Source organism: Panthera leo, chromosome B2 (genome assembly GCF_018350215.1).
Source record: "Panthera leo isolate Ple1 chromosome B2, P.leo_Ple1_pat1.1, whole genome shotgun sequence".
Taxonomy (NCBI): domain Eukaryota; kingdom Metazoa; phylum Chordata; class Mammalia; order Carnivora; family Felidae; genus Panthera; species Panthera leo.
In genome coordinates, this window is record NC_056683.1 from 139,992,727 (window position 1) to 140,017,284 (window position 24,558).

Consider the following 24,558-nt stretch of genomic DNA (forward strand, 5'->3'; position numbering starts at 1 on the left):
ATTTCATTTGGCATTTAAAAATAAGTAAAGTGATGACTCTGATGTTTCTCCCACAGCTTATCTTAGGATATGGTACCTTATTACCGGAAGGTGGGTTATGAGCTGAGCAGTAGAGGAAATGGTCCTAGTATTAGATTCCCCTCGAAGTGAGGCATGAATTATCTTGACAAAATATAGCTCAACATCAGTGGCTAATAGCTGGCCTATTCAAGTTTGTGTCAACATGAAAGAGCTTTTCATCTTGTCTCTGTTTTTATTCAACGTAACAACATGGTGGGAACCTGTAGGGTTAATTACAACCTAATGAATGAATGGATGTTCTTCACATAACCTAGAGCTATTTCCACACATAATTCACTCTCCAAGGCCACTCTGCTGACCGGCCATCCACCAACCAACACAAATGCCAATACTTGGAGAAATACGATGCCCTCACTGAATGACGGCGCACACAGCCTTCCCGCTTACTGTGCGCACAGCTCTGTGCTACCCACTGTGGAGAATTTCTGGAAGTATGGCCCTTCCTTCCTGGCCCCAGTGTCTTACAACGTAATTGGGAAAGCAAGGCACACGCTCATAAAAATTAAACAGTCATAAAGAGCTAAATAATACCAGGTAATTTGTGATCATGTGCCAAATTTCGGGACAACTTTTCAAACACTTCAACATAAATCACACTGTAACAAGAGTTCAAAACTGTCTGGAAAATCCTTCTCATCTAATATCATTAATGCATGTTTCAAACGGTGAGATTTCTATTTATTTTGACAACTCTTCCCCGTGTCAGGATGTAGCAAGCAAGTTTGAAAAGATGAATAGACAGGAACTTGACAACCTAATTTTATATGAATTTTGGAAATATTTATGGGAGAATTTTTTATCCTATTTACTATACATTCTCACAGAGAATCTTGGAGTCTCCGAATATTATAGCTTGAGATGGTTTAAATGTGGGAAATACCACGCTTTCATTTTCAAATGTGGAAATGAAGGACTAGAGATTTCAGGCGGCTTCCCCATCATAAGTGGCAAACTCGCCCTCGTTGCTGGTCTAACTCCAAACTGGGTAGGGGGTGGAGGAAGGGTGGGCTACAACCCTGGATCATGTAATATTGCAATAATCTTCCTGGTAGGAAAAGGCCCTGGGTAGGTCCAGGGCTTCTTCAGAAAATTCAAGATAAGAACTGAAAACTAGCTGGGGTTTTCAGGTTGTAGGACAGCTAACACTATTCTGAAGGCAGAGCATCTACAACCGATTCCAATTTCCAAAGGAGGATAGAATCATGGTGGGCAGGCTAGAAAGCAGGGTCTGGATTCATGGCGCCCTTTTCTATGGACAAAACTTAAAAAAAAGGCCGGGTGGATTTTCTTACCATGGAGAGAAAAGTCGTTCCCCAACAAGTACCAGTATTTAGAGTGACCAGCCATTTTAGCTCTCCTAAAACTCTCCCAGTTTGGCACTGGAAGTCCTGCATCCTGAGAAATCCATCAGTCCCATGCAAACCAAGATGGTTGGTCACCCTAGAAGGGGAGCATGGTACCAACACATGAGGACACTCATTGGGTTTGGAGCTGGGCAGACAGCTACTACCTCCTAATGGTCCTCTCTGAGGTTGAGTGCATTCAGGAAAGTCCCCTACTCCACACACTCTAAAACGGATGACTTTTCCAATTAAGGTGTTCAACCTTCTCACTAACAAACTCTCACTCCACAGCCAGTCCACATCCGGGCACTCACTGTTAGACAAGTCGGCCAAATCGCGCAAGAAAACACTCTGTTTGGCAATAATCTTTACCTGATTCAACCTAGGATTTTTTTTTCTTTTTTTAACAAGTTTAATGTGGAAGAAGGAGATATCTTTGCTTCTCTTTCTACTATTTCTTGTTTCAACGGTACCTTTGTCAAAATGTGTGCGATTACCCAGTGACAAGCACAATGTAAGTCCTTATAGGTACTTTTTCCTTAAAGTTACTCAATATCTTAGAAACTTTATTTTTAGTAAAGTGCTTTTAAGAAGAGGATTTGGAGGCAAAAGTATCGAATGCATGGGTGAGAACAATTCAGTTCTGTGCTCTGTAAGGCTGGCCTCTTTCCACGGCCAGCTCCTTCCTGGGGCCATCCCCATCTCTATCAGTCCGCGCTATGGAAACACAAGCCAGTTTACTGGCTTAAACCCAACATCGCCACAGAGGAAACTCTTCTTCCCTAAGAAATAAGACCCTGCATGCCAAAGCCCAATGAAAATAGGAAAATGGCATTTGACTCGTCCACTCACTGTGGTTGACCATACAGGTTGGTCTAGGTAAGATTTCTGGTCCCGTCTCTACAACCATCTGTCTGGTTAGGAGGAGCATTTGACCTGCTTCAGTTGGGCCTTTAGAAAGCAAGATTGCTCAACTAGAATGATCTCTAACTTTTTTCCTAGCCACAAAAAAACACTGAAAATATTTCTATATCTTTGCTTTAACTCATAGGATCCAGATTTGGCTTCCTTAATGATGCAGACAATTTTAGAGTGTTCCTCTCTCTAGGTGGGATCTAGACCCTATGCTAGATGTTGTATACATTACCAATTGTATACATTGGTAAACAAGCAACAAGGCCCCCCTCAGAAGACCCCCTCACATTTCACAGTCTTATAGGAGAAAGGCAATAAATAAGAACACAAACAAGGTATAAGTATGAACTAAAGTGGCCACACCCAGCACATGAAAGGGAAATAATGAGGAGTTCAAGGTGTTCCCATCTGATGACTTGCATTTTTCCGGTGAGGTGTGAGGTAAAGTCACCAACTAAGTGTGCACTGGAGAGAGGTGGGAGAGAAGAGCGGAGACAGAGAAAACCATCCCTTAAGGGGACACGGAGCTTGCAGAGAAGTGTGTTCAGATGGCCCAGGAGAGGGAACCTTCCTGAGGTCTGAAACCAAGAATTTAAAAGGAACTCAGTCTGCTCAGTAGTGCTTTCCTCTGACTAGGCTCTAGAACTCAGATGCAAGCAGAACAAGGCAGATAGCTGGGTTCATCAGGGCAGTGGTTCTCAGACTTGCCTGGGCATGAGAACCATCTAGGAGCTTATAAAAAAAAATACTGAGACTCAGGCTCCTCCTTCAAAGACTGATTCTGTTGTTCCACGGTGGGGCCCAGGCATAGGTAATTTTGAAGGCTCTCTGGTGTGGTTAAAGTGCTTTGGTTACAGGCTTTGAAAAGAGAGTAGGATAGCCAGAAGAAGAAAATGTCTGCAAGACCTTCATACTGATTGAGCAAGGGGCCTAGGCTAGACAAAAAATGAAGGGAAGCTGAAGGGAGTTAATGCAATTAGGGGGTTCAGTGGACCACAATGAGGTCAAGGGATGATTATACTGGGGGTTCCTTGAACAGTTAGCTAGAAGGACAAAAACCTTTAGTAGGAGCACGATATTACCATTTCATATATTTAGGGGATTCTTCTAAAGCTGTTATGGTGAAGGAATCTAAGATGTGGCCATGGGAGGGGGTGGCTAGCCAACATTGAAAAAAGCAAAACACTGCCGACAAGAAGGTGAAAAACTGAGAGGCCAGGATGTGGTGTAGACCATTCACCTGGGAGCTGAGATTGCCAAGAATCATCACAGGAGTTGGGGTGTAGCGAAGGACTCTGAACTCTGAATTAGGTCCACAATAAATGAGAGAAGGTGAGAGAATGGACAAGGACACAATCAGTGTCCCAGAGCCAGCAGGGCTGGGTTATTCTAGGAAACCGGGTTGGGACGGAGGGCCTCCAGGGGGCCAGAAGGCCTGAACCGGGCAGTAAGCAGGCCTCAGACACATGGGCTGAGCTCAGGGTCTAATCTGAGGAAGAAGAGAGGATTTATATGTCCAGTTACAGCATTCCCACCTCCCCACCCCCCCCCCACCCCGGCAACTCTGGACTCATGGAGTCACAGGTGCACTCAACATCCACACTGGACATCTAGCAGCCATCTCAGTGGAACATGTCCAGAATTGAGCTCCACATGACCCCCTCCTTGCCTGCTCCTGCAAAGCCTTCCCAGCTCAGTTAGAGGCACTTCTGTCCTTCCCATCAACTACCACCTCAACTCTCCTCTTTCTCTCGCTTCCCACCCGCACTTTTCCCCACCCCACTGCCAGCCAGCATTGTTGCTCTCTTAGTCATAGCAACAGACTCCAAATTACTCTCCTCGCTTTTGCTCTTAGCCCCCTACCATCTGTTCTTAACCCGGCAGCCAGAGCGGTGCTTTTAAAATAAAGCCTCATAGCCACGGATGATAACAAGCTTGGCTGCTGAGGACCCCCACCAACCCTGAAGCCAGCTAATGGAGCCGCCCAGAGTCCCTGTTGCTACATCTTTTCCCCACAGCTGGAGCCATTGCAGTGGTGAGACCTGCCCCGAGAACCCCAGTCACTGCTCTGCCCCACTATCTGGCATTGGGATGTCATAGTGCCTCACAATCTATAGGACTGGAGAGCTGCCACCGCTCTGACAGTTCGACATATGGCTTTAATGGTTCATCACCAGGGCCATGCTGTTGATGTTAACCATCCCCCGCAATGAGTCAGGGCTTTAAGCTACCATCCCCATGGTATGCACCTTGCTTCCTGAGCCCAAACCACCAGTGCACTCTGTCATCCCAGACCCATGCTACTAAGGCACGACCCTCCTCTGGAGCCTTAGTCACTGCAGTGAGTCCCAGAGACCCAGGGCCCAGTTCCATGAAAGACCCACACATACCTACACGTCGGACACCAGGGCCAACAAGTGCAGGCACTGTAGTAGTTCAGAGCACATCTGACCCCAGAACCCTGGGTCTACTGCCATTCTGAGTGCAGACACACAAGACCCAGAACCAAGAGGAACCCCCTCCATTCGAACTTTCTCCCACAGGCAAAGAAGGAGAACAGGAGGACTCCAGCGACCTTTACCTTCAAGGACCCCAATAGCCCTAGCCACCACTGGGATCTTTGTAGTCTTGGTCACAGAAGAACTCACCGTCTTCGTTGACACTGACCTAAGCTGATGGAGTTACATGGAGACTATGCTATTGTGCCCTCCCAGGAATGAGAGATGCTACACTGTGCCTAGCTAGCACACCCACATCTACCTTTAGGTGAAAGTCTTTCTCCACCAAAGCCATGTCGAAAAAGGCTGGAGGAGGTGACTCCTCCCACAAAGGCACAGACATCAATGCAAAGCCATTGGAAACTCAGAAAACGTGAGGAAACATAACACCACCAAAAGGACACAATAAGTTTTTAGTAACTGACCCCAAAGAAATAGAGATCTGAAAAAGAATTCAAAGTAATTAAGGAATCTCAGTTTAATTCAAGGGAACACAGCCAATTCAATGAACTCAAGAGAACAGTGTGTGGACAAAACAAGAAGTTCGACAAAAAATGATAGAAATCATTAAAAAATCATTAAAAAAAAAACCCAGAAATTCTGAAACCGAAGCAATACAATGAATGAAATGAAAAATGCAATATGGATTTCAATAGCAGGCTCAAGTAGAAGACGGAATCTGCAAATTTGAGAACAGATCTCTTGATATTATCCATTCAGAGGAGAAGAAAGAAATAAGAGTGAAAAAGGGGGCCCCTGGGTGGCTTAGTCAGGCATCCGACACTTGATTCCATCTCAGGTCATGAGCTCGCAGTTGTGAGATCCAGCCCCACGTTGGGTTCCACACTGAGCATAGATCCTCCCTGGGATTCTCTCTCTCCCTCTCTCTCTGCCCCTCCCCCATCTCTCTCTTTCTTTGGCAAAATAAATAAATAAGCTTAAAAAAGTGTTTTTAAAGAGTGAAAAAAGCCTATGTTGATTATGGGATAATGCCAAGCACAACAGTATTTGCATACTGAAAGTCCTAGAAGACAAAAGAGAGAAGAAAGAAAGAAAGAGAAAGAAAGAAAGAATTATTTAAGAAAATAATGGCTGAGAGGCAGCTGGATGGCTCAATTAAGTGTCTGACTTCGGCTCAGGTCATGATCTCATGGTTTGTGAGTTCAAGCCCTGCGTCAGGCTCTGTGCTGACAGCTTGAAGCCTGGAGCCTGCTTCGGATTCTGTGTGTCCCTCTCTCTCTCTCTCTCCATCCCTCCCGCACTCAAGCTCTGTCTCTCTCCTTCTCAAAAATAAACATGAAAAAATTTTAAAAAAAGAAAGAAAGAAAGAAAGAAAGAAAGAAAGAAAGAAAGAAAGAAAGAAAGAAAGAAAGAAACTACCCAAGTCTGGGGAGAAATATAGCCACCAAAATACATGAAGCTTAAAGCTCCCCCAACATTTTCAACCCAAAGAGATCTTCACCAAGACACATTATAATCAAATTCTCTAAAATCAAAGGCAGAATTTTTAAAGCAGCAAGAGAAAAAGAGACTCATCAAATACAAAGGAACCCCAATAAAACCATCAGTAGAAACCCTGCACAGCAAAGGAAATAATCAATAAACTAAAAGACAACCTACTGAATGGGAGAAGATAAATTAAAAAGGCAACCTACAGAATGGGACAAAAATATTTGCAAGCCATATCTCTTAAAGGGCTAATATACAGAATATACAAAGAACTCCTGTAACTCCATAGCAAAAAAAAGCAAACAATCCAATTTAAAAATGGGCAATGGATTTAAATAGCTATTTTTCTAAAGAAGGCATACAAATGGCCAATAGATAAACAAAAAGGTGCTTGACATCACTAATTATCAGGGAAATAGTTCACATCACCTCACACCTGTTAAGATGGCTAATGTCAAAAAGACAAGAGGTAACAAATGGGGGTGAGGATATCCAGAAAAGGAATGTAAATTGGTACAGTTACTATGGGAAACAGTTTAGCGATTCCTCAAAAATTAAAAATAGAAATACCACATGATCCAGTAATAGTATATATCTGGGTATATATCCAAAGGAAATTAAATTAATATCTCAAAGAGATATCTGCACTCCCATGTTCAGTGCAGCATTATTCACAATAGTAAGATACAGAAACAACCTGAATGTCTTTTAATCCTTTAATGGATGAATGGGTAAAAAAAAAAAAGGCGTGATGTGTATATATATATTTGTGTGTGTGTGTGTCTGTGTGTGTGTGTCAGTGCATAGACATATATGTGTTCATCTATCTATGTGGTGTGTATATGTGTGTGTAAAATGTAATATTATTCAGCCATAAAAAAGAAGGAAATCCTGCCCTGTGCAACAATATGGATGGACCTGGAGTGTGTGATGCTAAATGAAATAAGTCAGGGAAAGACAAATACTATACGATATCACTTATATGTGAGTCAAAAAAATACAGACTGCAAGGAGGAGGAAATGGGGAGCTGTTGGCCAAAGTACACAAACTTTTAAGAAGGGGCGCCTGGGTGGCTTAGTCGGTTAAGTCTTCAACTTCGGCTCAGGTCATGTCTTGCGGTTTGTGAGTTCAAGCCTCGCACTGGGCTCTCTGCTGTCAGTGCTGAGCTTGCTTCCTCTCTCTCTCTGCCTCTCCCTTGCCCCTTGCTCTCTTGCTCTCTCTCTCACACAAAATAAACATTTGAGAAAAAGAAGTTCTGAGTTTCTAATGTGCAGCATGGCAACTATAGTTAATAACACAACATTGTATGCTTGAGAGCCACTGAGTATAGATCTTAAGCATTCACCACACACACACACACACACACACACACACACACACACGTGGTAGATGCCTTAATTATCTTGGTCTTGGTAATCATTCCACAGGGTATATGTATCTCAAACCACTGCATTGGACACTTTAAATGTATACAATTACTTTGTCAATTACTCCTCATTAAATTTGAAAAAATAAAATAAAATTGCAACCTTTGCTCCAGCCACCTCTTATCCCCTTCCCTGATGCACTTGCCTCAGAGTCCTTATCACCAACTAATTCTTAACGCTAACAGTCTAATTACATGTAGGTAACATATTACATGATACTTATTTATCTTGTTTACAGCCCGTATTCCCACCCTCCAAGTAAACGGCATGAGGACAGGGATTTTGTCTGTTTTGCTCACCGCTCTACTTCCTGGGCATAGAACAGTACCAGACACACAGGAGATCCTCAACACATACTTATTAAACAGATAAACAAATGTGTGAGTGTGACCATTTATTTAAGAGATAAGTTTGTGTCCAGGGTTGACCCAAAGCATGTCAGATCTGAATTTTTACTGGGGAGAAGGAGACTTAGGTCAAAGACCATGAGGTAGAACCAAAGTTATAATAAAATCTTCCCATCTTTGACTAGAGAGCATGAGTTTATTCTGCAGCCCACTGGTTGAAGGGAGTGAAGAATATTAATATGCACTTTGTACCTCCATCTCTGAGGCCGACAATGTGGGTGGGAGGTAAAAGAAATAAGGCAGGGACAAATGCAGGATTCTACCCTACGAAAAATGTGTAAACATTTTCAGGCATAATGTTGCACCGGATGCTTCAACTGAGAGAGAAATGGTCATGTGAATGTTACGGTTTGCTGGATAAAATGTGGTCTCAAAACATGAGTCAGAGTCCCCTAGAAAGTCTGGAATTTCTAATAATTAAGTTTCCTCAGTGCAATAAAAAACCATGATCTCATCTCTCCCTATAAGCAGTTATGTTTTCCAGGGTAACAAAGCTCAAAATTTCTCTTAAAAAGATTTTACTCGATGAGATAAAAGAAGGCATAATACTCATGTACATTTCCCTGCCTAATGTCCTCATTACTGCTTGGTTATAATCTTTGAACAACCCCTTCCATTCAGGATTTGTTGACATTATTTAAGCTTGCAAAAAAAAAATATTTTTAAAAAGTCAAGGAGTTCAGAAACCAAGCCCCCTGCATGATTAAGGTTTTTATTACATCTGAAATGATGGGAGTGATAATAATTCATCCCCCTTGGGATTACACGTCCGAAAGAGCAAATCCATACCTCAAATTGGCTCTTGATCTCTAGTCTATAAGAGATGAGCCAAAGTTTAAATACAGCAGGGAAGTTTCAATACAGCCCAAGCTCGAATACAAAAATGAAATATTGCCCGGCCCTTCTGGAGAAAGCAGTTTGGGGGAAGAAGAGAGAAGGAATTATGGGTTTAGGTGTGTGTGTGTGTGTGTGTGTGTGTGTGTGTGTGTGTCTGTATCTGTGTGTGTGTGTGTGTGTGTGTGTGTGTGTGTGATTTAAGAAGCACACAAGTAAGCATACCTCAGAGCTATTATGGATTTGGTTCCAGGCCATCACAAGAAAGCAGATACCTCAATAAAGCAAGTCAAATGAATTTTTTGGTTTCCCAGTGCATACAAAAGTTACATTTATACCGTACCATACTATAACCTATAATATAGTCTATATAAGACTCTTAAGTATGCAACCGCATTATGTCTAAAAAATATACATTCCTTAATTTAAAAATACTTTGACTCTTCCTTTCATGAACGATTTGTCTGTAGCTTGCAATGCTATATGATAGCATTTAATCCACATTTAATCAACCTCTTTCAAAGCTGAGGTCAATCCTCTCAGATCCTGCCACCCTTATCAACTAAGTTTATGTCATATTCTAAATCCTTTGTTATCTTTTCAACAATCGTCACAGCATCTCCACCAGGAGTAGATTTTATCTTGAGAAACCACTTTCTTTGCTCACCCATAAGAAGCAACTTCTCATCCGTTCAGGTTTGATAATGAAATTGCAACAACCCGGTTCCGTCTTCAGGCTCTGCTTCCAACTCTAGTTCTCTCGCTATTTCCACCGCATCTGCAGTGACTTTCTCCACTGGAGTCTTGAACCCCCAAAGTCATCCATGAAGCCTGGAATCAACTTCTCCCCTTCCCTAAAGGACCCCATGTTGATATTTTTACCTCCTTTCATGAATCACAGATGTTCTTAATGGCATCTAGAACGGTGGATCCTTTCCGGAAGCTTTTCGATTTACTTTGCCCAGATCCATCTGAGGAATCATGATCTATGGCAGCTATAACCTTAAGATAAGTATTTTTTCAATAATACGACTTGAAACTCAAAATGACTCCCTGATCCGTGAGCCACAGAATGGATGTTGTATTAGCAGGCATACAAACAACAGTAATCTCATTGTACATCTCCATCAGAGCTCCTGGATGAGTCAATGCATTGTCAATGAGCAGTAATATTTTAAAAGAAATCTTTTTTTCTAACCAGCAATTCCCAACAGTGGGCTTAAAATAGTCAGTAAACCATGTTGTGAGCAGATGTGCTGTCATCCCGGCTTTGTTGTTCCGTTTATAGAGCACAGGCAGAGTAGATTTAGCATAACTCTTAAGAGCCCTAGAATTTTTGGAATGGCAAATGAGCACTGGCTTCAACTTAAAGCTACCAGCTGCATTAGCCCCTAACGAAAGAGTCAGCCTGTTCATTGAAGTTTGAAGGCAGTCATTGACTTCTCTTCTCTAGCTATGAAGTTCTAGACGCTGTCTCAGCCTTCAGAGAACTGAAGAGAGTTATGACCTGGCTCTGGATCAGGCTTTGGCTTAAGGGAATATTGTGGCTAGTTTGGTCTTCTCTCTAGACCACTAAACCTTTCTCCATATCAGCAATAGGCTGCTCACTTTCTTACCATTCATGTGTTCGCCAGAGTAGCACTTTTCACACCTTCAAGAATTTTTATTCACCACTTGGCTTTTGGCCTATGGTGGCTTTCAACATGCCTTCCTCATGCTTCATCGTTTCTAGTTTGTGACTTAAAGTGAGAGACGGGCAACTCTTCCTTGAACGCTCAGAGGCCACTACAGGGTTATTAAATTGGCCTGATTTCAATATTGTGTCTTGGGATTGGGAAGCCTGAGGAGAGGGAGAGAGATGATGGCATGGCCAGTCAATGGAGCAGTCAAAACACATATATTTATTAAGTTCACTGTCTTATATGGGTGCCGTTCGTGGCACCCCCAAACAGTTGCAATAGTAACACCAAAAATCACTGATCACAGATCACCATAATACATATAATCACGAAAACGTTTGAAATACTGCAAGAATTACCAAAACGCGACACAGAGGCACGAGGTGAACAAATGCTGTTGCAAAAATGACAGCAATAGACCCATTTGACACAGGGTTACCACAAACTTTCAATTTGTAAAAAATGCAGTATCTGTGAAGTGCAATAAAGCAAAGCACAATAAAATGAGATATGCCCGTGTTAGATTTTCGAAGTTAATGCCCATGGTAGAAATGACCTACAGTTGGAGAGGCATGGGTGAGGTGGGTAGTGACAAAGCAGATCGTGATTAAACTAAAAAAAAGTGGAAAAAGACTAGAAAGCAAACACCAGGAGTAGAGGAAGGAGGTAAGTGATTTTCTGCAGAGCCCGAGTAAATCTGTAGGGGCTTAGAATCAAGGGAGGGCTCCCATCTCCACGAACATGTCTCACGATCAGTCTAGTCAGATGGCTCAGGAGCTGAGATGCGTGGTACAGAGGGGACTAAACACGAAGTGTGTTCCCCTTCAGAGAAATATCCTGACTTTTCCAAAATGGGATTTGGAAGTGACTGAACTAGAATACATGTATTCATTCATGTATTCATTCATTCATACCATTACCGAGCATCCACAGCACCCTACGAATTTGGTGGTCCCAAATGAGCCACTCCTCCCGGCTCTGTGGGGCCCTCCCATATTGATTTTGGGCTCGGCTCTGTGGCCGGCTGGGGCCAGTAGGACAGGGGCAATCCTGACACACATATGCTCCAAAGGCTTATCTCAGAGTGCTCTCTCTTGGGAGTCCTGAGTTGCCATGTAAAACATCCCATGACGTGGTGGAGAAATCGCGTAGAGGAGAGGCCCTGAGGTGAAATGGAGACAACTGAGGGGCCAGCTGAGAGGAAGAACCAAGGACCCAGAAGTCTGACCACCCTGGAGCCCCATTTGCTACAATATCAGCATACAAGTGAAGAAAACATCCAGGATAATGCAGTCTCTGTGGACATAAAGAGAGCAGAGACAAGTCTTTGGGAGACCTTGGGAAGTAAGAGTGACACAAATGTTTGTAATCAGTGGACAGACTATGGTTGGCAGTCTCCAAAGATGGCCCCAGAATTCCTCTCCTCCTTGAGCACATGCGCCATTCCTCATACCAGCAAATAGGGCTTAATTTTACTCCCTTAAAAGTGGCATAGCTCTGTGATTGCTTTAACTAATAGAAAGCAGCATAAGTGACACCCTGGGGCCACCAGGCCCAGGTTTTAAAGGAATCTGCAGCTTCTCTTCTCTTCTTAGAAAGCTTACCCTTGGGTCACCCCCTCTCAGAACCCAGTCTCCACACTGAAAGCTAAAGCCACATGAAAAGGATACCTAGAAGGGAACCATGAGAATAGGACCAAAAGGCACAGCTAAGACCCCAGCTGGCAGCCATCATCAACTGCCAACCTTGCAAATGAGTCATCCCAGCCAAAACAGCCCCAAATGACTGCAGATCCCGCCAACAACATGAGATATAGAAGTACCACCCGGCTGAGCTCAGTCAGCCCAGAGAACTATGATAAATTAATCGGTGTTGTTTTAAGGGGCTGGTTTGTGGGGTGGTTTGTTATGCAGCTTTGTGTTTCTAAAATCACGACAGATATTAATCTTTAGGATTTGGGAATAGGAATTTTGAATTCCTGGGAATTAGAAGTTATTTTTAATACTGCCAACATTCGTCATAATTTTCACTCATTATTATGGATAGCTTTCAAAGTTTTAATACGTAAGAAATATCACATTTAGTAGTATCTTCAAAGAGCTATAGTCTATAGAGGATATTCAAACACTGGAAAATGTCAGTAAACACTATTGGGTCGTGTTCAAATAAATGTAACATTTAGATCTCGTAGCAAGTACTAAAAGAATCATGTGCCTGAATAGCCCATTGAAGGGTTTATTTTGCTTCTAAAACATGTTATTCTTGGAGCACCACTTATAGGATTTGTGGAAAACATACTCTCCATATAGACATTCGTATTTATTTTATTTTCAATAAAGACTCACCATTTGAAGCAGACAGAGCCACAAGAACATACTTAAAACATGGCAGCAGCTAACCAAGGATGACTGATTAGATTGTGGCCAATATTCTCCTATGTGTTCCCATCCTCATTCCTACAAATGTTGACCTTTATATTTGTATCCATGTATCGATATTTTCGGCTCTTGCTTTCTACTTGACTTCAGGGGATGCCTTAGAACCCGTGACAGTCTCTGTTAAGTGTTTGTTCTTACAAAAGTAGGTCTGTTGCCCAATTTTCCCAATTTTGTAACTGATTTTTCTCGAGATTCACCATTCAGAAAAACATGTACATTTCCCAAGGAATGCCAAGAAAGAATTCCCACATGGAAACACTAAGAGTAACAGATGACAACATCCACAACCAGCCTGCGTTTCTGGGTGACTAAGCTGGTAACACAACAAACATAGTTCCTACAGTCACAGAGCTTACAGTCAGATAAGGGAAACTAATACTACACAGATGAGCAGAGGCACAAACCATCATGAGCCCCACACTGCCATTGTCCAGGTGAAGATGGGAAGCTGCCAAAAGAGGAGAAAGAAGAAAAGGTGGTCTCTACTCAGTCTTGAAGGGAAGCCCACAGATCCTCGCACCATTGGAGTGGTAACCACAACGTTACCCAGAGAAGCAACGATGTGAACTCGGTTGAGAAAACATTTTGGTTTGAGAGTTATTCTTACAAGGGCCACTTTGCCATGAAGTACAGCAGGATGGCCACAACCCTACCCACCTGGAGTCAAGATTTCCAGGCCGCTGCTGCCTTCCTACAAGGTGAAGGGGATGCCCAGCAAAGCACCACAGTGAATCCCTCTTTCACAAGGTCACTATTTCTATTTCCTCACAATTTACATCTTTTTCTTCAGGCCCATTACCTTTTTTCTACTGATATAATGCATATTACAATCGATGCTATGTTTTTTGTAATTTGTGGTCATTTCTCCTAAATCCTCAACAAATATCTCTCTTGGTGCCAGTAATTGGCCTTGAAGGAAAGACAAGTTTCTTACTAGGCTTCTAACAAGCATATAACACTTTCTTTAGAGATGCCCACTTCACCAAGTAGGTCTCAAAAATATTATTAGTTCCACCACTTGGATACCTCCTGAGTCGATGACCCACCTGACAAAAAAGGTGAAGCCTCTATAACCCAACCCCTAAGGACATGAGAAGTTTCTACGACGTAAACCCAACCCCTAAGGACATAAGAAATTCTACGAACTCTTCTAGGCCTTTGCTGTGGGTTTAATTATGTCTGATTATAAAGTGTGATCAGAAAACAACCTGGTTAATTTAAGAATTCTACCCGTTTACACTCTCTTGCTACTTACAAAAATCCTCTTATGCCACCAGGTAATTTCCCACAGACAGGGGACAGATTTAATAGTGACCAGAGTGGACCTGACGCCATGGAACTACCTATTCTGTCCAGTTTCAATTCTTCCTGTTGCTAAGACTTGCTCTCCCTTTATAAAATGCTGCATGATACCCATGAACAACCACCACTTAGGACTAACTTTGAGATCCCCAAGATGTCACATGAGTTGATATGAGAAAAGTGACCAAGAGGAAGAGAAGGAAATGTACAGAGAGAATGAAGGTCATGGAATTTATTTTTATTTTTATTTTTTGGCTAGGGACTCTGACGCCATTAACATTTACATGTTTTGAGAAGCTAGCATGGCTGTATGAAATCCTCTCAAAGATCTGACATAGCTAATGAAAATACCTCATGTTTATATAATGAATTGGTTTCCAAGAATGCCACGCAAGTCACAGCTGAACCTCATAACGTCTCAGTACGCTAGAGGAAGAAAGTAGAAATGAGTTGGTAACCAAGGAGCTTGCCCAAGGACACACAGCATCATCAGAGATTTGGTCTTCAGCTCACATTGTGTGATCTTCAATGCCAAGTGCAGTTCTCCAAGCACACAGCTCCCCAAAAAAGTGGCTCAAAGAAATGAATTAGTTCATCCCTTCACTTCATTTCAAATCATCACATGGGCTTGGGGTTTAGGGAAGCCCCTTTCATTGCCTCTCCTGACCCAGCCTCAGAACATTAACCATGATCACAAGCGAACCTGAGAGTGACTCCGGGGAGACTTTAAGGGAGTCAGTTTATTTGGAATTTAACCAGATGAATTTCAATCTCAATTAGACATCTTAAAACACAATTAAAAATTTTTATGGGTTATTTGATCCTCACACCTCATAAATTAAATGGAATGAATTTTGATCTACCTAAGTCCTCCTGGTAGAAAAGTGGTGAGGGTAAGCAAAGGGGTTTCCAAGATATTTGGCATGAACTTCCTTCGGGGAAAGCCCCACAGAGCCTGGTTCCCAACACCGAGGTACAAGCAAGGATGTAACAGTCCACACGACATCCTTGATGGGGACAGATGGGAAACAGCGAACCTAAGCCTTTTCTAACCCTTTCCACCCCTCAGGACAGCATATGCTAATACAAGTTATGTGCAAATGCATAAAAAAGAAAGTGTTGGCCATGGTTGGCAACTCCTTCCTGAAATCCCATACTACCATCAAGTATCTCGCCTTCCCCCATCAAAGCCTTCCCTTTCCACGCTTCTTACACGTGGGCTTTTCAGCTCAACCAAGCCAATCTATTAGCTGTTCCTCTGCAAGATATCACTTTGGTGACTGAGGCAGCCATGTCACAAATATCCCCCTTCCCCCAACCAACTGCGTAATTTGCGGGGCCCATGGCAAAATTAAAATGTGGATCCCCTTGTTCAAAAACGATTAAGAATTTAACATGCAACAGCAGAGCAGTAAACCAAGCACGGGGGCCCTTCTAAGTATGGCCACGTGTGACTCCATAGGTCCCATGCCCATGAAGCCTGTTCTGCTACCTCCCGCATTAGATAAGAACGTGCCTGTCTAGCAAGCTTTGTCAGATAAACCCAATCTCCATTCAACCAGAGTACATGAGATGATATGTTAATCTTTGTATTTATGTATTTTCTCCCCCAACAGGACTATCAAATCTTCTAAAATAACCCTGTCTTTTTATTTTTTAATACCTCAAATAGTACCTAACGATGCTTTGTAGATAGTGCGTATTAATAAAACGATTGCTTTCTCAACAAAACTTCAGGACAACTGGGAGCTGCACTCTCCCTCAACAGTGTCCCTGTGCTTGGGTCCGACTCAAGTGGCAACACCACTCCTTTAGCAAGTGATGTCATATAACCTGGGATCTTCAGGTGAGCTCCAGGAAAGATTAGGGCCAAGGGAGGAGGGCATGTTGCAAAGCATGCCTGCACCTAGGCTCCATTTATAAGGCCTACAGAAAGGATAGTCCCCGCCAGGAAGCCCAACATTCAACCTTGTTTGAACCTGACTCCAGAGCTGTAGAGTTGAGAGGCAGGGATGGGGTCAGTGAACTGACAATATGGCTCCTCAGAGGCCAGCTGCAATGCACTGGGGGGTGGGGGGATGTATCCACAAAGTGTTTCACTTTTCAAGCCCACGTCCATTCCTGTTGTCATGGGCTATAGCTTTCTTGTTGAACTACATAGCCAGGTCTCATCAGGGTGTATGTTTGTATGCCGATGTCAATCATTTCTTTTTTGTGTCCCTCGCTGGCTGCTGCCCACGGAGTGGAGGTAATTCTTGTTCCCTGCTCTATTGATGTTGGTTATTTTTATGATATTATTTTTCCCTGGTGCTTTGATACCTATCAAGGTCTCACATCTACAGTGAGCAGGGGGTTATCCAAGAATCAAAGGGCAGAGTTCATACAGTTGGAAGGATGTTGGTGGGAGCTGACACGATTTATCTCAAAGAGATTTGCCACCATCCATCATTCTTGGAATAACAGTGTTCCTGCATCCAACCTCACCCTTCATAGAAAGATAACCACACGCTTTGCACACACTGATTCATTCATCCTCCATCACAAGTGAGTTCCATTTTAACTGTTTATGTCTCTGGCCTTTAGAAAAACAGTTAGCAAGACGCCTTGTTTTTCTGAAGGTGACCTCTCTACCCTCCTTCATCATCCAATATGCAAATGAGAGCCAGGAAGTCCCTGAATAGCCGAAATGGATGCATCAGAGCCCTCACCCTTTGTTCATAGAGGAAGCGCTCCCCTGAAAGCTGATTACTCTCATTTTAAACACAACCAGGTTAGGTATCGAGTTTCACAGCCAATGAAAGATGAAGGTCTGTCATGGCAGGAAGGAGAAGAGGATCGAGGCAGGCAAAGTGACAGCAAACAAATTAGAGCCCTGGGGGCAGTGGACAGTTTTCATCTCCGGGAATCTCCTGCACACCCACCCCTTCAGGCACCCTGATGTCCTATGCAATGTACTTTCACAGTCACCTACCTTTGCCCATGCTGGGTTCAGTACCTGGGATGCTCCTTCCTAGGGTCTCTGGGCGTCAACCACCTACTTATCTTTCAACACCCAACCCAGATGGCCCCTTCTGTGTGAAACCTTCCATTACACGTCTGCACACTTGTACCAATGAACTGAACGTAGATCTTGATGTGTCTACCTCTCCAGCCACACTCCACAGCTCCTAATGGCAGAGACGCCCTTGAGCATAGCTTCATACCTGTGCTCCCTCAAATATAGTGAGCGCTCAATAAATATTTGCTCAACGAAAGAAGGAATTGGCTATGGAAAGCAGACAGGGTAAAAGAGTATGGCAAACAAGAGTCCCTGGAATTGTCACCCTGAAATACAGCCACTAGGCTAGGTGACAGCCACAGTGATTACAATAAATTATTTTTAAAAGATACGTTCCTTATCCCTTATAATGAAAGGCAAGTAAGTGTGTATATCTTTAAAAAGATTTTGATAATAACGATAGAAAAGTCATTTATTTGAAACACCTCGCCTGAGCTAATATTCAATAGGTGGGAAACTCCTATCGACTTCATTTACTCAGTGTTTGAATCAGAAGGAATTGAAATTCCTAAGACAGGAACTCTGACCCACACTCAAAGTTCTCCTTCCCTCTCGGTCCTAGCAAAGACCGGGTATGAAGCATCTCGTCACGTCCCCAGAGACAGACAACAGGTGCGTCCCTTGTCTAAGTAACAGAGACGAGATGAGCCGCAGTCAAAATGCATCTATCAGAACAGGTGGCAACGGCCAATAAAAGGAAGTTTTCTACTCCTGGGGCGAAGGAGATTTTGTTCTTTTTTTCTTTTGGCACAGATTTGTTTACTGTTCAGCCCTATTAAAGTATACGGTGCTACCAAAATATTTATTAATAGCCCTAACACTTCTTTAAATAAATAAGCCATTGATGATCCGCTTTTCAAAAGGTAAGCTGGAGAGCAGGGAGCAGGGGGAGGAGGGAAGCAGGTGAATGCTTCTGACACTTCACCCCTTCACATTTAACTGCACACGATGACAAGTTTAAAATTCAACCCTAGCCACACTGGGAAGAGACAGCACATTAGAAAATAATAAATACAGTATCTTTAGGGGAGGGGACAGTGTTTCCTGGGCCTCTTCCACGTGCTCAGCGGCACCATTCCCAAAGTTTGAGATCATTTTAATTCAGCAGTAAGCCGTCTTTCAAAAGGAGATACAAATGTTGCTTCTGCTGCCCATTCGAGTAAATAGTCTGGTTATCACTGTAGGAAGGAGTCACCTTTCGCTGACCACGTGACTTTAACTCACTCGCCTCCAATCCTATACCTTTACCCCTTGACCCCGATTTCCACGGTCCAGAAGCAAAGGGGATGAGTGGAGAGAGTGGCCATCCAGGGCCAGGAAAGTGGCACATCTGGTGACGTCCCCAGCACGCACTTCCTGTCCTCAATGACTTTCAAGGTTAAAGTAGCTTTTTTTTTTTCAAAGTCACAGCCATAGGCAGATTCATGGCAGTTCTGCATAGCACACCCCAGTTTGAAAATCTGCCCGCTTTAAAAGGAAGAATTGCCTTCCTCTCCAGTAGATCATCAGACCCAAAGAAAGTCATGTCAGGCTGTGGCAAAGCCAACCTGGGCTGACAGCACTTATAAAGAAAAGGGCACCTAGACACCCAGTTCAAAGTGAACAGCTAAGATTGTGAGAACAGAGGCCAGAGCATCTTAATGGGGTCATGTCAAGACCTAGATGCTCACAGATGCTCCACAGTCACCCCCCAAGTATCACCCCAGTGAGGTCCCGAGGAAGGCCATGTACTTCGAAACCTAGACAGATGGCCGAAGTATGGTGGTGCCAGCCGAAGTATTTAAAGTGTGCTCTTCCAGTGGCCATTCCCAGAGCTGCCTAAATGTAAGCGAAAGAGTTATTTCAGTAACAAATAAAAAATACAACGATCAAAAGCTTTTCATTCAAATTCTATGACCGGGAAACCACAAAGACAGGAAGAATGGGGAAAAGTCATCTGTCATCCCCACATTTACACATAGCCTGAAACAAAATAGAATGAGAATATTCTATCAAGTGTAGCTTATGGAGCCCCGATGGTAAACAATGTCGTAATTATCCCTGAAACGAGGGGGTGGAATTCATAGACTTGCTCTCTGGATGTTCTCCGGTCTCTTTTTCTAGGAACTGGTTGATACTGGTTAACAGGAGTGTCTTAAGACTGTAGAAATGGACAGGTTTGTTTTTCTTGTTACATTTGAAAGGAGGGACGCCTGGGTGGCTCAGTCGGTTGAGCGTCTGACTCCGGCTCAGGTCATGATCTCGTGGTTCGTGGGTTCAAGATCCACATCAGGCTTTGCACTGACAGCCCAGAGACTGCTTGGATTCTCTGTCTCCCTCCCTCTCTCTGCCCCTCCCCTGCTCATGTTCTCTCTCTCTGTGTCTCTCTCTGTCTCTCTCAAATAAGTAAACATTAAAAAAATTTTTGGAAGGGCAATTAGAAAGTCCTTCCTGAAACTCCAACATTTCTGATTCATTCCCTAAGGTTTAAATACTGATCTCTTAAAGTGTGTACTCCACAAAAATACGACATCAGCAAGGAAATCCATGAAGCTACTATCGTTTACAAAAACCTTCACAGAGGGGCGCCAGGTGGCTCAGTCGGTTGGGCGTCCGACCTCGGCTCAGGTCATGATCTCACAGTCTGTGTGTTTGAGCCCCGCATCCGACTCTGTGCTGACAGCTCAGAGCCTGGAGCTTGCTCCCAATTCTGTGTCTCCCTCTCTCTCTGCCCCTCCGCCACTCGTACTCTGTCTCTCTCAAAAACTAAATAAGCATAAAAATAAATAAAAAAAATAAAAACTTCGCAGAAATGTATACTCTTTCTTTCCTTACAACTGTTCGCTGAGAGCCTTTGGAAAAGGGGTCTTGATGAAATAGGGCTATGAGAACAATGGTTCAGGAACAGCCAGGAATCCTGGGGTAAGGGAGTCCAGGAAAGGGGCCCCGGCAGGGGCTCTGGGCTGCCAAAGGGGAGGCAAGGTCACCGGAAAGAGAGAAACAGTGAAAGCAGAGGAGAGAAGCCCCTTCAAGCAGTGTTGTACAGGGCTGGCCCTGCCCTAACTTGTCTCTGCCTCTCTCCCAGGCTTGCCTCCCGCCCCTCTCGCCTCTGCATTCGGGCAGACAGAAGCTAGGGGGTCATGCTCACCTCCACTCCAACTAATAAAAAGAAGGAAAATGCCAATAAAATGAATATTTGCATTTATGCGTGCAGTGGCTTCAAGTTTCTGCACGTTTCAGTGGTCAACACTGCAGGACATTAAAAGTAGAGTCAAGAAGATATTTTATCCAGCTGCCCTCTTCCCAGAAAGTAAACAGATAATAAAATAAATCTAATCAGCATTCCTTTTCACTTAGCTGAAATTAAATTTCACTCATCATGGGTAAGTGGCTAATTACACGTTTAGTGTAAAGAAAATTCCGGGGACATTACCTTATTTACTCTCTTCTTGTGTCAATAGATGAGAGGACATTGGCATTCAGATGTAGGTGGCAACAGCTGACTGCTGATGCCAACTTACCTTTTACGGCCTGAATTCAGAGCAAAACAAAGCAAACAGTAGAGACACTGGAATTAAATTGCCTTCCACCCCAAATCCAGGCAATCTGCCCATTGATTTATAGCAACTGCAAGTGCTGAGGAAATTGCTTCCCACATGGACTGATCCCTGGGCTCCGAGAGTTTGAGGAAAAAAAAAAAAAAAGCCAAAATTTCTTGAGTGGTTACTGTGCGCTAGGCATTTCTTATGTTAAGATGCTTCACCACAAGCCATGAGGCAAGTTGTCATGTTTTTATACCCATCTTGTAGTGGGAGAAACCAAAGCTTCAAAGGGCAGAACAGCATCCCCGAGGTCAATCAGCTGGGGAGCAGGGGACCCAAATCTGTCTGACGTTCAAGGCCACGCTTTGAACTGTGGCATCGTCTCTGTGGCAAAGGGGACTCCTTCCTGACACACCACAGCTGCCGCGCGTTCACGCGAAGGCGACCCAAGAGTTCCGAGGCCCTCTGTCAGCCGTGAGAGGGTCCCTTCGAGCAAAGTCCAACTGGTGAACTTAGGCACGGCGCTGGCCAGCTCTCACCTGCCCGAACTTCCTTGTTTGGCTTGGTCCCATGAAAACGTCTGGCTCCCAAGCCACCTTTTGGGTGACAGACCTCCCGTATGGTGGCTTGTTCCTCAGTGCTATACCACTCTGCTAAGCTTTCCAATCTGGAAGGTGCTGCTGTAGACCGCACGCTGGCAGAAGGAACACTTCCTGCAAAGCGTTTAGGGAGTGGAGCAGGCTTGCACATTTCGCAGGCTTGTTAATGAGAGCTGCGTGTTTAATCCCCCACGCTCCGAGCAAGACCTGAGGGTACCCTTTCTTAACTCGGGCAAAACATAAATGCAAATAATTCCATACAAACAGAACTGTCCTGAATTAGTAATGCTCAGATGAGCCCAGGCACGAACATTCCAGCGCCTGATCATCACCGATGGAAGCTTAACGTGGACGTCATTCCATTTTACTTATAACCTACTCCAAACCAACGTGCTCAGTCTCTGAAAAGGGGATTCCTTCCGCAGTCCCCCCCCCCTTTTTTTTTCTGAGTTGTGTACGTCCTGAGCCATTGTCGACATCCTAGCAGGCTGTAAAGTCAATTCATTTTCTTCTATAGCTGTTTTGAATTTTATCTGGAGATGTTGTTAAATCAAGTCTGCTTAAACCTGAAGGCCCGGCATTTGTCACAGGGAACCTCTAGGTAATAAATAAAAACAAACAAGTCAAATCGCACCACCTAGGTGATGTCTGCAAGTAAGAAAGGAAAGGATTTTTTTTTTCACTCCGTTATGAAAAGTTCATGGCTACCATTACTGCTCAGTAGTAAATGTCCCCATCAAGACGCTCCCCCCGAATAGTTTCTCCCAGGTTTGGCAAAGAGGACAGACGATGTGATACTTTTATCTGATTGGGAGGGTATGAAAAACCATAACAAACGCCATCAACTACTGATGGTTCCAAATCCTCTCCGGAGAAAACACTAGCTGCCTGGTTCTCTCCTTGTTACGTTTCTGGAGCACAAGCAGGGACACGGGACTGAAAGGGTTCCCCACGCCATTTGAACTCAGGCTGCAAGCAGACAACAGCTGGATCTTACTGAAAGTTGTATTCTTACGACACCCCGAGGGGAGAAGCAAGGTGGCGTGGGTACTGCTTTGAGGACCTATGCAAACTGACACTACAATTTCAGAGATTCCACCAAAATATATTTTACGTCGTGTGGCCTGAGACCACAAAACCTGGCATGGGAATTTGGGTGCAACAGACGACGATCCACGGATTTCAGGGACTACCGTCCTCACGCCCACTGGCACCTGTTCCTGACTGTAAATTAGCATGCAAAATTTACCACACCTTCCCGAAAGACAGAAGGTAGGCTTGGCGTCTCTTTCATTTGTGTGAACCAGTTATGATTTAATATTTAGTGAAAACACGAGTCATCCGTCTTCCCCCTTTACTTGTCTTTCTTGATTCCTAGGCCACCTTCGTATCCGCTCCACTCTGCCCACTCTATTTTTATCCGGGTTGCCACCCTTGATCCTCTCCCGTGTCCGATTTCTCCATTTTCTCCACTCCCCTCTCTCTCTCCTCGATCTTCCCATCTGAACAAAGGAAAGGAGTTGCCCTATTGTTTAAAATTTCTTAGAACTCTTGCACCCCTTTAAAATCTTCCATCATTTAGCATTTGGAAATTTCACCAGATAAATTTGGGAAAGCCAAGATCCCACATCCAACACTGCCCCTGATTCTAAATATGCCCCCGAGGGATCTAGCATCTGCTAGAAATGAGCCCCTCAACACAAGAATTAGAGGTTCCCAAGCCCTAGGAATTGATTATGGGTTGACAAATCAAATTACAGGATTTCTCCTATAGCAATGAACATGTGCTCCTAAATCTCTTCACGTTATGGGATTTCATGCAATAAAAATACTAACGACAGCAGACGCTGCCAAGAGCCTCAACCATAGCCCCTCACGCTCATCCCTTGGTTGCATGTGGGCCAGACTTCCCACAACAAGCCCCGCGACTGTGTTCCTTTGGCCGCGGGTCTGTCTGGCCTCTAGAGTCTTCTCTGCCTGCCCACATAGAGGACTAGGGATGCTGGGGAATTAATGCCTCCCCGGAGCAGCTCTGACTAACGTCCAACAGTAGTTGGGGTGTAAAGGCTCCAGCTCCCTTACCCCTCAGGTGGGATAACTCAGAGCGTGTCTTACACGGGCTCCTTGCGTTTCCCCAAGGGGTCTATGTGCCTGTGGCCCACAGTTGTAATTGTCTCCAGACACCTTCGTCAGCTGGCTTCTCTTCCCTGCCTCCTTTCCAGCATTTCCTTCACCTTTCAGTTAAACTACTTGCACTTGAATTCCGGCCTCAGGGTCTTCTTCTTGGGAACCCCCCAAACGATACAGGGTTATGGGATAATAGGACTGGGCCAGGCGCTCAGACCCTTTATGTCTCCTCAGTGATGCACCAGACAAAGCAGACAAAGAAGAAAGAGAAGTGATAGCACAATTAAAATGCTACCAGAGTTGTAAACATCTTGGATTCTTAATACATGTTTTAAAATAACGCATTATTTGACACATTTCCTTGACAAATTGCATAAATTTCGTTTAGTGGAAGGAGGTAGGTGAGCTAGTCTGGCTTCTGAATTACGAGGAAGGGCTGGAAGAAGGCCATCCTAATTTTTAAGACGAAATGTTGCGACACCCACGGTGGATAGCCATGGCTCGACGTTCCGTACTTCTTACTTCTACGCTGACTTAAATTAGAAATCCAGCTTTTGGGTTTGGGCCCGTTCCCTCTTTTTGTGACACAAAGTGCTAGTTTGTTGTATTTGTATTTGTGGTTTGGCATTAAGCCATGATCTTCGGTCCCCTGAAGGTGCTTCTAAAACACCTTTAAAGTAGCTGATAACTACCACACAAGTTATTTTAAGAGTGAGAATTTAATACAAGGGATTGGTGAAGCAGGTGATGGATGACTAAAAAGTCAAAGGGGGAAGTCTCAGGCAACTTCTGGAAGCATCTTCTGAGATGGAAAAAGAAATGAAGTGGGAGCGTCACTTGGTGGGACCAGACCTCTGAAGAGAAGTAGGGTGACCAACC

General features: G+C 43.9%; 1 long non-coding RNA gene across 7 annotated transcripts in view; it reads right to left on the bottom strand.

Annotated features, from left to right (window-relative positions):
* Positions 1–24,558, bottom strand: part of LOC122220522 — a 112,322-nt gene that overhangs the window by 14,987 nt on the left and 72,777 nt on the right. For 2 of the 7 annotated variants that reach the window (XR_006202910.1, XR_006202913.1), the window contains one exon: positions 24,048–24,481. The exons of the other annotated variants lie outside the window; for them this stretch is intronic. This is a non-coding gene — a long non-coding RNA (uncharacterized LOC122220522). Of the gene's footprint in view, positions 1–24,047; positions 24,482–24,558 lie in introns of those variants that run through there. 7 annotated transcript variants of the gene reach the window in all.